Consider the following 17,273-nt stretch of genomic DNA (forward strand, 5'->3'; position numbering starts at 1 on the left):
GCTCCCGCCAGGAGGCACCCGGGTGTCTGCGCCGCCACTGCCATCTTGTTATAATGGCTGCAGCCAACACAAAGTGCCCCGAGTTCCCGGCAGGTGCTTCATGGTGCAGAGAACTCTGGGAAAGGAGTCACGGGCGCTCTTAGAACCTTCAAGACAGGTTATCTTCAGAGTCTTTCGAAGGCATCAGCCTGTCCTAGAAAAACAGATCTACTCCACGTCCCCCAGCTACTCAGGTCACACATCTGAGCAGCCGTGATGTGGGTTTTCTTCCTCCAGTGTCCATGGGCCGTCTCCTTTCTCCAGCTTGAAGATGACCTCTGGTTTGCGAGCTTGGTTACCTGTGAACAGGACATGATACGCGATTGGGTCCAGTTAACTGGGTTTCAGGGCCTTTCAACCACGCTCCTATTTGCTCTTCAGGAAAGTAATCCCATTTCCCTGGGAATAGAGTAATCAAGAAGTGTAAAAGGACTGAAGTATCTCGAGCAAATCAAAGAGGACACCATTACACACTTCAGATGCCCCAGAGCATTCAGCAGCTGAGACTGCAAGCAGCCTCTCTGAGGCCCCTGGAAAGTGCAGAGGGCAGCTGTCCTTACTGACCCATTGCACACAGTTGGCTGTAGGTCTCCAGTGTCGCCTCCTGGCCCAGGCATCTCTGTACAAGGTCCAAGTGCTGCTACTCCTGCCTGATGAAGTCCACAGTGACGTCCTCGCTGACCCCTGTTACAATACAGTCCCATTCAAGGTGACAAGGTCAGCACTGGGGGTTGGATGGAAGAGAACTAGGAAGTTAGTTGTCTTTAAATGATTTTCACCATGATATGCTATGCTTATTAAATACCTAGTTATACCTAACATTGTGTAGTGTAAAAATATCTGAAGCTATTCATTTCTGTTATTCATCATCTGTTAAATTCAATCAGTAAATCATTATTCAGAAATTAAGATTAAATTAGCTTCTCTAAATCTTCTAGTTCTTTTAGAAAATACCTAGAATTCATTTCTTAAACAGGTAGCTACCAGACACGCTAGGTTCTTTGGCCAGTGCTGTGTGCTAATTCGCTTCAGTCCTGTCTGACTCTTTGTAACCCCATGAACTGTAGCCCACCAGGCTCCTCTGTCCGTGAGATATATCCACGAACCTACGGACACCTTATCTTCGAAAAAGGAGGCAAGGATATGCAATGGAAAGAGTCAACCTCTTTAACAAGTGGTGCTGGGAAAACTGGTCAACTGCTTGTAAAAGAATGAAACTAGAACACTATTTAACACCATACACAAAAATAAACTCAAAACGGATTAAAGATCTAAATGTAAGACCAGAAACTATAAAACTCCTAGAGGAGAACATAGGCAAAACACTCTCCGACATAAATCACAGCAGGATCCTCTATGACCCACCTCCCAGAATATTGGAACTAGAAGCAAAAATAAACAAATGAGACCTAATGAGACTTGGAAGCTTTTGCACAACAAAGGAAACTATAAGCAAGGTGAAAAGACAGCCCTCTGAATGGGAGAAAATGATGGCGAATAAAGCAACAGACAAAGCGTTAATCTCAAGAATATACAAGCAACTCCTGCAGCTCAATTCCAGAAAAGTAAATGACCCAATCAAAAAATGGGCTAAAGAACGAAACAGACATTTCTCCAAAGAGACATACAGGTGGCTGACAAGCACATGAAAAGATGCTCAACATCACTCATTATCAGAGAAATGCAAATCAAAACCTCAGTGAGGTACCATTACACGCCAGTCAGGATGGCTGCTATCCAAAAGTCTGCAAGCAATAAATGCTGGAAAGGGTGTGGAGGAAAGGGGACCCTCTTACACTGTTGGTGGGAATGCAAACTAGTACAGCCACTATGGAGAACAGTGTGGAGATTCCTTAAAACACTGGACATAGAACTGCCGTATGACCCAGCACTCCCACTCCTAGGTATACACACCGAGGAAACTAGATCTGAAAGAGACACGTGCACCCAAATGTTCATCACAGCACTGTTTATAATTGCCAGGACATGGAAGCAACCTAGATGCCCATCTGCAGATGAACGGATAAGGAAGCTATGCTACATATACACAATGGAATATTCCTCAGCCGATAAAAAGAATTCATTTGAATCAGTTCTAATGAGATGGATGAAACCGGAGCCTATTATACAGAGTGAAGTAAGCCAGAAAGATAAAGATCAATACAGTACACTAACACATATGTATGGAATTTTAAAAGATGGTAACGATAACCCTATATGCAAAACAGAAAAAGAGACACAGATGTACAGAACAGATTTTGGGACTCTGTGGGAGAAGGCGAGGGTGGGATGTTCTGAGAGAATAGCATTGAAAAAGATATAACTATCAGGGGTGAACAGATCACCGCCCAGGTTGGATGCATAGCAAGTGCTCAGGGCTGGTGCGATGGGATGACCCAGAGGATGATGGGAGAGAGGTGGAGGGGGATCGGGAGGGGAACATGTAAATCCATGGCTGATTCATGTCAGTGTATGGCAAAAATCACTACAATATTGTAAAGTAATTAGCCTCCAACTAATAAAAATAAATGAAAAAAAAAAGAAAAAGCATAGACATTACTTTGTCCACAAAGGGCCACCTAGTCAAGGCTATGGTTTTTCCAGTAGTCATGTATGGATGTGAGAGTTGGACTATAAAGAAAGCTGAGTGCCGAAGAATCGATGCTTTTGAACTGTGGTGTTGGAGAAGAGTCTTGAGAGTCCCTTGGACTTCAAGGAGATTCAACCAGTCCGTTCTAAAGGAGATGAGTCCTGGGTTTTCATTCGAAGGACTGATGTTGAGGCTGAAACTCCAATATTTTGGCCACCTGATGGGAAGAGCTGACTCATTGGAAAAGACCCTGATGCTGGGAAAGATTGAGGGCAGGAGAAGGGGACGACAGGGGATGAGATGGTTGGATGGCATCACCAACTCAGTGGACATGGGTTTGGGTAGACTCCGGGAGTTGGTGATGGACAGGGAGGCCTGGCGTGCTGTGGTTCATGGGGTCGCAAAGAGTCGGTCACGACTGAGCAGCTGAACTGAACTGAACTGAACACGTAATGTATAGAATGAAAAATCTAGTCATAAATTTCTGCCATCCATTGTACATAGCAGTCTTTTGTTTAAAAAATAATAATTTTCATTAGTTATCTATTTTATACATACTAGTGTGTATACCTGATTCAGTTTGCTCTACTGCAGAAACTAACACAGCAGTGCAAAGCAACTATATTCCAACAGTAAATAAATAAATAAATAATGTGGTGGAAAGGGGAGAAATAATTTTGTCCAGGATTTGACGTTTATTCTCTTTTGTTGCTCATGTTAATGGGGAATTTGTGTCTTTTTCTGTTTTGAAGGAGGCATGTACACTGTATAAACATTTATTTATTTATTTGTCATTGGCTGTGGTGGGGTCTTTGTTCCTGTGCATGGGCTTTCTCTAATTGTGGCAAGCGGGGCTACCACCCAGGTGCAATGCCAGCATGTCTCATTGCAGTGGCCTCTCCTGTTGCAGAGCACAGGCTCTGAAGCACACAGGCTTCAGCGGCTGGTGTGCATAGGCTCTGAGTTTGGCTTCTGGGTTGTAAAGTGCAGCCTCAATCGTTTTAGTGCACAGGGTCACTTGAACGGGAGGCCTTTGTCTTGACAAGTGGACTCTTAACCATTGGACCACCAGGAAAGCCCAACATCAACACTTTTTTCTCAATTTACATAGCTCCCACTACTGCTGCCTTCAAAAACACAGGCATTTTCTCTTGATGCCTTTTTTCTGGGTCAATTTTAACTTAATTCCATAGTTGTTGGCAAATGTTCCATTCAGTTCAGTCACTCAGTCATGTCTGACTCTTTTGTGACCCCATGGACTGCAGCACACCAGGCTTCCCTGTCCATCGCCAACTCCTGAAATTTGCACAAAATCATGTGCATCGAGTCGGTGATGCCACCTAACCATCTCATCCTCTGTCGGCTCCTTCTCTTCCTGCCTTCAATCTTGCCCAGCAACAGGGTCTTTTCTAGTGAGTCAGTTCTTTGCATCAGGTGGTGAAAGTATTGGAGTTTCAACTTCAGCATCAGTCCTTCCAATGAACATTCAGGAATCATTTCCTTTAGCATGGGCTGGTTGGATCTCCTTGAAGTCCAGGGGACTCTCAAGAGTCTTCTCCAACACCACCGTTCAAAAGCATCATTTCTTCGGTGCTCTGCTTTCTTTAGAGTCCAACTCTCACATCCATACATGACTACTGGAAAAACCATAGCTTTGACTAGACAGACCTTTGTCGGCAAAGTAACGTCTCTGCTTTTCAATATGCTGTCTAGGTTGGTCATAGCTTTTCTTCCAAGGAGCAAGCATCTTTGAATTTCATGGCTGCAGGCAACATCTGCAGTGATTTTGGACCACAATAAAATAAAGCCTTTCACTGTTTCCATTGTTCCCCCATCTATTTGCCATGAAGTCATTGGACCAGATGCCATGGTCTTACCTTTCTGAATGTTGAGCTTTAAGCCAGCTTTTTCACTCTCCTCTTTCACTTTTATCAAGAGGCTCTTTAGTTCTTCACTTTCTGCCAGAAGGGTGGTGTCACCTGCCTATCTGAGCTTATTGATATTTCTCCCGGCAATGTTGTTTCCAGCTTGTGCTTCCTCCAGTCCAGCATTTCTCATGATGTACTCTGCACACAAGTTAAATAGGCAGGGTGATAATATACAGCCTTGTCGTACTCCTTTTGCAATTTGGAACCAGTCTGTTGTTCCATGTCCAGTACTAACTGCTGCTGCTTGACCTGCATACCGATATCTCAGGAGGCAGGTTAGGTGGTCTGGTATCCCCACCTCTTGAAGAATTTTCCACAGTTTGTTGTGATCCACACAGTCAAGGGCTTTGGTGTTGTCAATAAAGCAGAAGTAGATGTTTTCCTGGAACTCCCTTGCTTTCTCAAAGATCCAACAGATGTTGACAAGTTGATCTCTGCTTCCTCTGCCTTTTCTAAAGCCAGCTTGAACATCTGGAAGTTCACTGTTCATGTACAGTTGAAGCCTGGCTTGGAGACTTTTGAGCATTACTTTGCTAGCATGTGAGATGAGTACAACTGTGCGGCAGTTTGAACACTCTTTGGCATTGCCTTAATTTTGGAAGAGAATGACAACTGACCTTTTAAAGTCCTGTGGCAACCGCTGAGTTTTCCAAATGTGCTGGCATATGGAGTGAAGCACTTTTACAGCATCATCTTTTAGGTTTTGAAATAGCTCAACTGGAATTCCATCACCTCCACTAGCTTTGTTCGTAGTGATGCTTCCTAAGGCCCACTTGACTTCACTTTCCAGGATGTCTGACTCTAGGTGGGTGATCACACCATTGTGGTTATCTGGGTCACTAAGATCTTTTTCGTATAGTACTTCTGCGTGTTCTTGCCACTTCTTCTTAATAGCTTTTGCTTTTGTTAGGTCCCTAACATTTCTGTCCTTTATTGTGCTCAGCTTGGCATGAAATGTTCCTTGGTATCTCTAATTTTCTTGAAGAGATCTCTAGTCTTCCCCATTCTGTTGCTTTCCTCTATTTCTTTGCATTGATCACTGAGGATGGCTTTCTTAGCTCTCCTTGCTATTCTTTGTAACTGTGGCTTCAAATGAGTATATCTTTCCTTTTCTCTTTTGCCTTTAGCATCCCTTCTGTTCTCAGCTATTTGTAAGGGCTCCTCAGACAGCCGTTTTGCCCTTTTTACATTTCTTTCTCTTGGGGATGCTCTTGATCACTGCCTCCTGTACAATGGCATAAACCTCCATCCATGATGTTTCAGGCACTCTATCAGATATAATCCTTAGAATCTGTATGTCACTTCCACTGTATAATCATAAGGAATTTGATTTAGGCCATAACCAAATGGTCTAGTGGTTTCCCCTAGTTTCTTCAATTTAAGTCTGAGTTTTAAAACTGCAACCAGCAGTTTTGATCTGAGCCACAGTCAGCTCCCAGTCTTGTTTTTGCTGACCGTATAGAGCTTCTCCATCTTTGGCTGCAAAGAATATAATCAATCAAATTTCTGTATTGACCATCTGGTGATATCCATGTGAAGTCATCTCTTGTGTGGTTGGAAGAGGGTGTTTGCTATGACAAGTGAGTTCTCTTGGCAAAACTCTATTAGCCTTTGCCCTGCTTCATTTTTGTACTCCAAAGCCAAATGTGCCTGTTACTCCAGGTATTTCTTGACGTCCTGCTTTTGCATTCCAGTTCCCTATAATGAAAAGGACATCTTTCTTGGGTGTTAGTTCTAGAAAGTCTTGTAGGTCTTCAGAGAACTGTTCAACTTCAGCTTCTTCAGCATTACTGGTTGGTGACTAGATTTGGATTACTGTGAAATTGAACGGTTGGCCTTTGAAACAAACAGAGATCATTCTGTTGCTTTGAGACTGCACCCAAATACTGCATTTCGGACACTTTTGTGGACTATGAAGCCATGAAGAGGTTTAAAACGTACTCTGCCTGATTTCAACACATGGTCTATCTAGAAGAATGTTTCATGTGTCCCAAGAGCAGAATGCATATTCATCCAAGAATGGGTGCAGTGTTCTTTAATATATGTCTACTTGATTGAGTGTTGCTGAAATTTTATAACACTTTCTTCATTTGTCTTCTACTTGTTCAACCAGTTATTTGGCATCTTTTTGGTGAAAACTGAAATGGAGATGTCAGAAATTTATATTTCTATGCAAAGGAACTAGAATACACAAAGCAGGGATTATCATGGAGGATTTCTATTATGTAATGGTAAGACTTACCTGAAATCTACAATAATTCAGACAGTGTGTTACTGATGTAAGTACAGACACATATATTAATGAAACAAAATAGAGGTCCAGAAACAGATTTGCACACATATGAACAACCAATTTATGAAAAAAGTGACAAAGTACTTCAATGGGGAAAAGGAAAGCCTTTTTTAAAAACTGTGCTGGAATACCACTTCTGGGCATACACACTGAGGAAACCAGATCTGAAAGAGACACGTGCACCCCAATGTTCATCGCAGCACTGTTTATAATAGCCAGAACATGGAAGCAACCTAGATGCCCATCAGCAGATGAATGGATAAGGAAGCTGTGGTACAGATACACCATGGAATATCACTCAGCCGTTAAAAAGAATTCATTTGAATCAGTTCTAATGAGATGGATGAAACTGGAGCCCATTATACAGAGTGAAGTAAGCCAGAAAGATAAAGAACATTACAGCATACTAACGCACATATATGGAATTTAGAAAGATGGTAATGATAACCCTATATGCAAAACAGAAAAAGAGACACAGATGTACAGAACAGACTTTTGGACTCTGTGGGAGAAGGCGAGGGTGGGATGTTTCGAGAGAACAGCATGTATATTATCTAAAGTGAAACAGATCACCAGCCCAGGTGGGATGCATGAGACAAGTGCTCGGGCCTGGTGCACTGGGAAGACCCAGAGGAACCGGGTGGAGAGGGAGGTGGGAGGGGGGATCGGGATGTGGAATACATGTAACTCCATGGCTGATTCATGTCAATGTATGACAAAACCCACTGCAATATTTTGAAGTAATTAGCCTCCAACTAATAAAAATAAATGAAAAAAAAAACTGTGCTGGAAGAAGTAGATAAACATTTTGGAAGAGAAAACAAACCGTGACCCACAGTGCACACCATATACAAAAATTAACTTAAGTGTTCACACCACATGCACAAACACACACACACACACGCACAAAATAACTCTGTGAGGTGATGAGTGTGCTGACGAACTTGATTGTGGTACGAAAAACAGACATACAGATCAATGGGACTGATGAGAAAATCCAGAAATAATCCCACACATGGATGGTCAATTGATTCCTACCAAAGGAGCCAAGAAAATGAAAAGGGAAGGACAATCTCTTCAATTAATGGCTCGGGAAACCTGGACAGCCACATGCAATAGAATGAAACTGGAACACTCTCTTACACCACACACCAAAGTTAACTCAAAGTGGATTGAAGACTTGATCATAAGACCTGAACCCATACAAGTTCTGATGAAATCATAGGTGGCAAGCTCCTTGACATAACGCGTGGAGATAAATTCTTGGATTTGACACCAAAATCAAAGGCAACAAAAACAAAACTAAACGAGTCGGAATATACCAAACTAAAAAGTTTATGCATAGCAAATGAAACCTTCCACAAAATGACAAGGCAGCATACTGAATGGGAAAAATTATTTGCAAATTGTATGTCTGATAAGCGGTTAATATCCAAAATATGTGGGGCTTCCCTGATGGTTCAGATGATAAAGAATCTGCCCACAATGCAGGACACCCTGCTTAGATCCCTGGGTCGGGAAGATCCCCTGGAGAAGGAAATGGATTTAAGGAAATAGAACTGAAATCCATAGATTTAAATTCTGTGGATTTGGGTTGACAACACTTCAACACATCGAGTGAGAAAAGCAGGCATTGCGTACCATCTGGAGGGATGAATTAACAAGCATTCCATACCGCTTCTGAAGTACATTTGCCTAAAAATTGAATCTGTTTTGATCAAGCCTCTAAAATTATCAGTTCAAATTAACATAGGAACATGGAAACTATGAAATAACACCACAAGAATACAATTAGAAAATTCCAAAGGGTGGAACATAGTTCAGGGTAAATGGCCCAGTTGCTTCAACAAAAATGTAATCTGGGTAGAGCCCATTAGATCAGTTCCAGATTAAAAGGGACTTCAGAGTTTATTGCGAGAGAAATCTCCACAAATCTCAATTCCTGTATATCTTTCGAGCAGACCCAAGATTGCCTTTTTTCCAAACTATATTTTCAAAGATATTTATATAGTGAACAGCCTTAGAAGATAGAGTCACCCTCTCTAGAGCAAAGGGCAGGTTATACTAGAAATGATGCCCAAGACATTTCTTCCTCAAGGCAAGATTCAGGGAGGCTTACTGCCCTTTATGAAAGACACGATCGATGCCCATAAGCTAGGGGTGCTTCTCCTGTGATGGAACCTAATGCACATGCAGGTAACATCTGGCCTTCTGCATTACCCTGTGGGAACTGAAGCTTGGGGAACTGGTGAGAATGTTCATGCTCTGGCTACCACTAACGCTATGAGTATTCAAGTCTTTGGACTCTGTCCCAGGAGTCTTGTCTTTTCTATCAGCAGCCACAACACCATGGCCAGCTAACTTGTCAGCTTGCATGTAGGACAGAATCTCAGACCTTTCACAGTTCTTGGACGTTTTGGTGATTAGGATGTGCTGGGCACAGATATGTGGCTTTCTGGAAAAGGAAATATAAGGGACTCTTGGACGTCCCTGCCCCAGAGATGTCCACATCCTGGGCTCTGGAACATGTGGATATGTTATACTACATGGCAAAAGGGGAATTAAGGCTGCAGATGGAATTAAGGTTGCTAATCAACTGACCTCAAAACAAGGATACTATTTTAGCCTTTCTGGGTGGGGCCAATGAAAACAGTCCTTAAAAGTGTAGGAGTGAGGTAGACAAGAAGGCTAGAGTAATGTAATATGAGAATATCCAACCCGCTGTTGCTGGTATTAAGGATGACGTGAGCCATATCAAGGAATATGTGTGACCTCTAAAAGCTAGAAAGAGCAAAGCAATTGATTCTTGATTGTTGCACCTTTAGAAAGGAACCCATCTGGGTTTCCCTGGTGGCTCAGTGGTAAAGAATCTGCTTGCCAACGCAGGAGACAAGGTTCGATCCCTGATCTGGGAAAATCCCACATGCCACAGATCAACTAAGTCCATGTCACACAACTACTGAGCCCACGCTCTAGAGCCTGGGAACTGCAAGTACTGAGCCCATGTGCTGCAACTAGAGAAGCCCACACACCTAGAGCCTGTGCCCTGCAGCAAAAGACGCCTCCACAATAAGTCCACACAGAGCAACAGAGTCACCCCCGCTCGCTGCTACTAGAGAAAAGTGCACGCACCACTGAAGACCCAACACAGGCAAAATTAATGAAATAAAAAAAAGTGAATCCATATCTGCCAACATCTTGACTTTAGCCCAGTGGGAGTCATTTAAGATTTCAGAACGACAAGATTAAAACTTTCTGTGTTTTAAGCCACCGAGTGTGTGGCAGTTTGTTACAGCAATGATAAAAAACGGACAGAGGCAAATTAAGGAGATTTGAGAGAAGTCTCTGGAGTCAGTAGTGGAAATGTTGATCAAATTGTATGGTTAATAAATGGTCCTCCAGTTTACTGCCAGTCAGTGAGGAGGAATGGGAGAAGTTATTGCATACGAATTACCATGAAGCATGTTTAAAGACAGCTGCCTCAATAGTGTTACGTGCAGTTGGTCTTAATTCTTCTAGGTGGGGGACTTCCTCAACAAACTGTGGTCAGTCTCAAGTGTAACTTATTGTACACACTCTCAAGCCTCTTATTGTGCAGGCCTTGTGAAATTTCCTCATTATGCCTCTTATGTACAGGCATACCTCTGAGATATTGTGGGTATTCCAGACCACCACAATAAATTGTGTATCACAAAAATGTGAGACACAAATTTTTGGTTTCCCAGTGCATATAAAAGTTACCTTTATATCATATTGTAGTCTTTAAGTGTTCAACAGCATTGTATCTTAAAAAGCAATGTAAGTTAGTTAATTAAGAAAAATTTTATTCCTAAAGGGCTTCCCAGGTGGCACAGTGGTAAAGAATCTGCCTGCCAGCAGAAGAGATGCAAGAGACGTTGGGTCGATCCCTGGGTCAGGAAGATCCCCTGGAGTAGGAAATGGCAACCCATTCCAGTATTCTTGCCTGGAAAATTCCATGTACAGAGGAGCCTTGAGGGCTAGAGTTCATGGTGTTGCAAAGAGTCAAACCTGACTGAGCACAGAATAGCACTTAGGCCTAAAAGATGCCAACCATCATCTGAGTCTTTGGTGAGTCTTATCATCTTGCTGATGAAGAGTCTTGCCTTGATTTTGATGGGTACTGGTGACTAAGATGGTGAATGCTGAGGGTTGGGGTGACTGTGTCATTTCTTAAAATGAGACAGAAATGAAATTTGCCTCACTATCTCTTCCTTTCACGAACAACTTCTCTGCAGCATCTGATGCTGTTTGATATAGCATTTTACCCACAGTAGAACTTTTATCAAAATGTGGGTCAGTCCTCTCAAACCCTGTTTTATCCACTAAGTTTAGGTCATATACAGCAATCTTCATAGCATCTTTACCTGTAGTGCAGTCTATTTGAAAAAACTTTTTTTTTTTTTGCTCACACATGAGAAGTAGCTGCTCATCTATTCAAGCTCACAATGAGATAGCAGCACTTAAGTCACATCTTCAGACTCTACTTCAAATTCTAATTCTCTTGCTATTTCTGACATCTGCAGTTACTTCCTTCAGTGAAGTCCTGAAACCCTCAATATCATCCATGAGAGTTGAACCCACTTCTTCCAAACTCCTGTTAGTGTCAATATTTTGACATCCTCCCATGAGTCATAAATGTTCTTAATGGCATCTAGAATGGTGAAACCTTTTCAGAATGTTTTCAATTGCCTTTGCCCAGATCTATCTGAGGCATCACTGCCTATGGCAGCTAAAGCATTATGAGATGTATTTCTTAAATAATAAGACTTAAGCTGAAATTACTCCTTGATCCATGAGTTGTAGGATGAATAGCATGTTAGCAGGCATGAGAACAACGTTTATCTCATTGTACATCTCCATTAGAGCTTTTGGATGACTGGTCCATTGCCAGTGAGCAGTAATATTTCACAAATAATCTTTTTATCTTTCTGAGCAATTTGTTTCAAGCACAGGCTTAAAATATTCAGTAAACCATGCAGTAAACAGATGTCCTATCATCCAGGCTTTGTTGTTCCACTGACAGAGGATAAGTAGAGTGAAAGTGAAAATGTAAGTCTGTCAGTTGTGTCCGACTCTGTGACCCCAAGGACTGTAGCCCACCAGGCTCCTCTGTCCATGGGATTCTCCCAGGCAAGAAGACTGGAGTGGGTTGCCATTCCCTTCTCCAGGAGATCTTCCCTACCCAGGCATCGAAACCAGGTCTCCTTCACTGTAGTCAGATTCTTTACTGTCTGAGCCACCAGGGAAATCCACTTACAAAGGAGAGGTAGAATAGATTTAGCCTAATTCTTAAGAGCCCTAGGATTTCCAGAATGCTCAATGAGCATTGGCTTCTTTCTTAAAGTTACCAGCTACATTAGCCCCTAAAAGAGAGCCAGCTCATCCTTAGAAACTTTCAAGTCAGGCATTGAATTCTCTCTAACTATGAAAGTCCTAGATGACATCTTCTTCTGCTATAAAGCTGTTTCACTACAGTGGAAATTTGTTGTTTGGTGTAGCCACTTTTATTAGTTATTTTAACTAGATCTTCTGGATACGTTGCTGCAGCTTCTACATTAGCACTTGCTACTTCAACTTGCACTTTTATGGTCTGGAGACAGCTTTCATTAACCCTCATGATCCAGCCTCTGCTAGATTCAGACTTTTCCTTTGCAGTTTCATTCAACTCTCTCAGGCTTCACAAAACAGAAGAGTTACAGCCTTGCTCTGAATTAAGCTTTGGCTTAAGAGCATGTTGTGGCTGGTTTGGTCTTCTACCCAAAGCATGGAAACCTTCTCCATATCAGCAGTAAGGCTGTGTCTCTTTCTTATCATTTATGTGTTCACTGGAGCATCATTTTTAATTTCCTACAAGAACTTTCCCTTTGTATTCACAGCTTCAGTAACTGGTATAAGAGGCCTAGCTTCCGGCCTGCCTGAAATTCTGATGCACCTTCCTCACTAAGTGTAATCATTTCTAGATTTTGATTTGAAGTGAGAGACTCTTCCTTTCATTTTAACACTTAGAGGTAAATTGTAAGTTTATCAACTGGCCTAATTTTCAATATTATTATGTCTCAGGGAAAGAGAGGCCTGAGGAGAGGGAGTGGGACAGGAAGCAAGGCAATTGGAACGCATACAGTTATCATCTAAATTTGTGAATCTAGAGTCATGGATTAGTAGTAACATCAAAGATCACTGATCATAGATCATCATAACAAGTATAATACTAATGAAAAAGTTGGAAATATTGCAAAAGTTACTGTAATGAGTCACAGAGACAGGCAGTGAGCAGATGCTATTGGAAAAATGGTGACAACAGACATGCTGAATGCCCGGTTGCACACGAACTATCAATTTGTTTAAAAAAAAAAAAACCAAACCCACAGTACAGAAACAGACTCATATACACAGAAAACAACTTAAGGGTTACCAAATTAGGAGGTGTTAATTGGGAGTATGGAATTAACAGATGTATATTACCATACATAAAAGACATGTGTACCCCAACGTTCATTGCAGCACTGTTTATAATAGCCAAGACATGGAAGCAAACTAGATGTCCATCAACAGAGGAATGGATAAGAAAGTTGTGGTACATATACACAATGGACTATTACTCAGGCATTAAAAAAATACATTTGAATCAGCTAATGAGGTGGATGAAACTGGAGCCTATTATACAGAGTGAAGTAAGCCAGAAAGAAAAACACCAATACAGTATACTAATGTATATATATGGAATTTAGAAAGATGGTAACGATAACCTTATATGCAAGACAGAAAAAGAGACACAGATGTACAGAACAGACTTTGGGACTCTGGGAGAAGGCGAGGGTGGGATGATCTGAGAGAATAGCATCGAAACATGTACATTATCATATGTGAAACAGATTGCCAGTCCAGGTTGGATGCATGAGACAGGTGCTCAGGGCTGGTGCACTGGGATGACCCAGAGGGATGGGATGGGGAGGGATGTGAGAGGGAGGTTCAGAATGGGGAACACATGTAAACTCATGGCTGATTCATGTCAATGTATGGCAAAAACCATTACAATATTGTAAAGTAATTAGCCTCCAACTGAAATAAATAAATTAAAAAAATGGGTGAGGGAGAAGAGGGAAAGGGTGAGATAAATGGAGAGGGTAGCATGGATGCATATACAGTAACACATGCCAATAGATAGCCAATGGGAATTTGTTCTATGCCCCAGGGAACTCAAACTGGGGCTCTGTAGTAACCTAAAGGGGTGGGAATAGGTGGGAGGTGGGAGGGAGACTTAAGAGGGAGGGGGCATATGTATACCTATGGTTAATATATGTTGATGTATGACAGAAATCAAACCAATATTGTAAAGCAATCAACCAATTAAAATAAATACAAAAATTGAAAAAAAAGCTTATCATATATAAAATAGACAAACAACATGCACCTACTATATAGCACAGGGAACTATATTCAATATCTTGTAATAAACTATAATGGAAAACAATTGAAAAAAAGAAAAAACTTGTGATATCTGTAAAGCACAATAAAGCAAAGCACAAGTAAAATGAGGGGAGTCTGTACTAAGATTTGGGGGAGGGCAGATGTGGCTCGCAACACTTCTTCAGACAATAGTTTCAGAGGTGAGCATCTATACTCAGGGAAAAAGGAGAGAAACTCATGACCAGTATGGGCAGAAGCCAGGCACATGGTGACAGCTTTGGCTGGTTGGTTGAGAAAGGAGCAGGAGGGGATGTGACGCTTGTTGCAAAAGAAGCTGAAATGTCTTACGGCTCAGTCCATCTACAGTCTACCATGTTTACCTCAGATCCACTGAGAAACCACAGCCAAAGGACGCAGAGGTTTCTGCAGTAGATCCTGCCTGCTATAGCTCAGCTTCTTGGGGAGATTTCACCAAGACAAACTTCTGTAGGAAACCACAGATGAGGCAATGACTGGCATCCGGGCTCTACTGCCCTATACTGGATCCATAATGCTGATGAAGACGACCTGCTGCCAGGAGAGAAATTGACCCCAAAATTCTAGATAAATTCTTGAGGTCAGCCCCACTGCCCTGAAAATTTTCCCTAGCCTTTATCTTAAAATTGAGCAAAAACTTAAGATATAGAGGTATAGAGGGGCTTCAGGATGTGCTACCCCCAAACATGGCACCTTGGTGTATAGAATACTCTAAGCTGAAAGACTTTGAGAAAACAGCGGAAGCAATGAGGTCACTCCGAACTTCCCCGCTGCCCTTCTTCCCTGAAGCAGGTCATTGAACCCTCAGGTGAGTGGTTCCCTGGCTACACCCAGACTAAAAGAGCATCCTTATCTCAGAAAATAAAGGGACCCTAAGACACAGTTTGTGCTAAGTCTCTCCCAGTTACTAAACTTATGTCATACTCTCTGACTTATCATATTCCTCCACAACCATCCAGTCTTCATCTAACCCAGCAGAGAACTCCTCAGGTCTAACTGTTGCTTTGTGTCTTCATTCCCTTATCAAGGCTCCCACACCATATAAAACTTACAAACTAATGTGTATGCTTTTCTTCTCTTAATCTATCTCTGTCAGTTTAAATTTCCACTTCAGCCAGGGGCCCTAAGAAGTCAAGAAAACCTTTTTCTTCCCCCACTGTAAAGAAAGTGGGTAGCACATGCTCTGAATTAAAGTGAACATCTTTAACAGTTGCTACTGCTCTAGTCTTCCCTTCAGGGATCATACACCATATTGAGAGTCCCTTGGACTGCAAGGAAATCAAACTAGTCAATGTTTAAACAAGTCAATACTCATTGGAAGGACTAATGCTGAACCTGAAGCTCCAATACTTTGGCAACCTGATGCAAAGAGCTGACTCATTGGAAAAGACCCTGATGCTGGGAAAGACTGAAGAAAAAAGGAGAAGGGGGCAGCAGAGTATGAGATGAATAGATAGCACCACCGACTCAATGAACATGAATTTGAGCAAACTTTGGGAGATAGTGAAGGACAGAGGAGCCTGGCATGCTACAGTCCACGGGGTCACAAAGAGTCGGATATGAATTAGTGACTGAATAAAAGCAACAACTGCACTAGTAATACCTGAGCTAGCCAATGGGCACAGCTAGAAAGCAATATGGCCATGGCTGCAGAATCAAGGCATTCTCAAATTTGAAAGAGGTGGCATCTGTCACAAGGACCTTGCTGCCCAATTACAGAGTTCTGGGCATACTGAAAACATGAGATCCTTTGGTTGAGGCCCAAGCAGCTGTTGCATTGTTCAAAACTAAACAAAAAGATAAAGACTTGCCTTCTGGCATAGAGCCTCACTCTCACTCTACACGTTGTCCCTCCCTTCCCTTGCATTCTGAAATTGGCCATTTTGAAGCAATTATTGGGGTGGAACGGGGGCTCCCAGTTCCCAAGAGTGACCAAAGGACATACACCCCCTTCTGAGTATTCTGGAGAACTTTGGAGAAGCGAGAGACTTGGACTTTTAAGGATCTTTTGGATACATGCACCTAGACCATTCTATCTGATCTTGAGGGATGAAAAAGCACCCAGATTCAGCTGATAGGGTTGAGGTATGGATAAGTGAAAAGGAATCTAAAGTCGCCCTGTTAAGTCAATTCAACGTACACTTGACCCCTGAGCAACATGGTTTTGAGCTGTATGGGTCCAATAATGCATATATTTTTTTTCAAAAAATCTACTGAAAAAATTCTTGGGATTTGTAACAACTTATTTGAAAAATTTGAAGATTAATCATGTAACCTAGAAATATCAAAAAAATTAAGAAAATGTTAGGTACATCCTGAATTCATAAAATATGTGTAGATAACGGTCTCTTTTGGTGTTTACTACCATAAAATATACACAAATCTATTATAAAAAGTTAAAATTTATCAAAACTTCAAGGACACGTGTACAATACACAGCTCTGTTAACAGCCAAGAGAAATGTAAGGAATGGAAAAAGTCAGTAGGACATTATAACTGCATAAATTTAACTGTAGTCCATACCTACTACTGTAATCATTTCATAGCCAGCTCCTTGTGCAATTGCAATGAGCTCAAGACATGCAGGTATCCACTTAAAACACCATGTGATATTAATCATCTCTGTGTAAGCAGTTTGTTTTTCAAAAAAATTGTGTGTTGAAGTAATAAGTCATCTCCCATGGTTTTCATGTTTATCATCATGCTTAGTGCAATACTGTAAACCTTGAATGACACCATGAACCAAACCAAACTGCTAGTGATGCTGGAAGTGCTCCCAAGAAGCAGAAAAAAGCCACAGCATTACAACAAAAGATTGAACTGCTTGATATTTGCTATAGGTTGATGGACAGGGATGCCTGGCGTGCTGCAGTTCATGGGGTCGCAAAGAGTCAGAGACAACTGAGCGACTGAACTGAACTGAGGTCTGCAGCTGTGGTTTCCCACCATTTCAAGACAA

Source organism: Cervus canadensis, chromosome X, assembly GCF_019320065.1.
Source record: "Cervus canadensis isolate Bull #8, Minnesota chromosome X, ASM1932006v1, whole genome shotgun sequence".
NCBI classification, from domain to species: domain Eukaryota; kingdom Metazoa; phylum Chordata; class Mammalia; order Artiodactyla; family Cervidae; genus Cervus; species Cervus canadensis.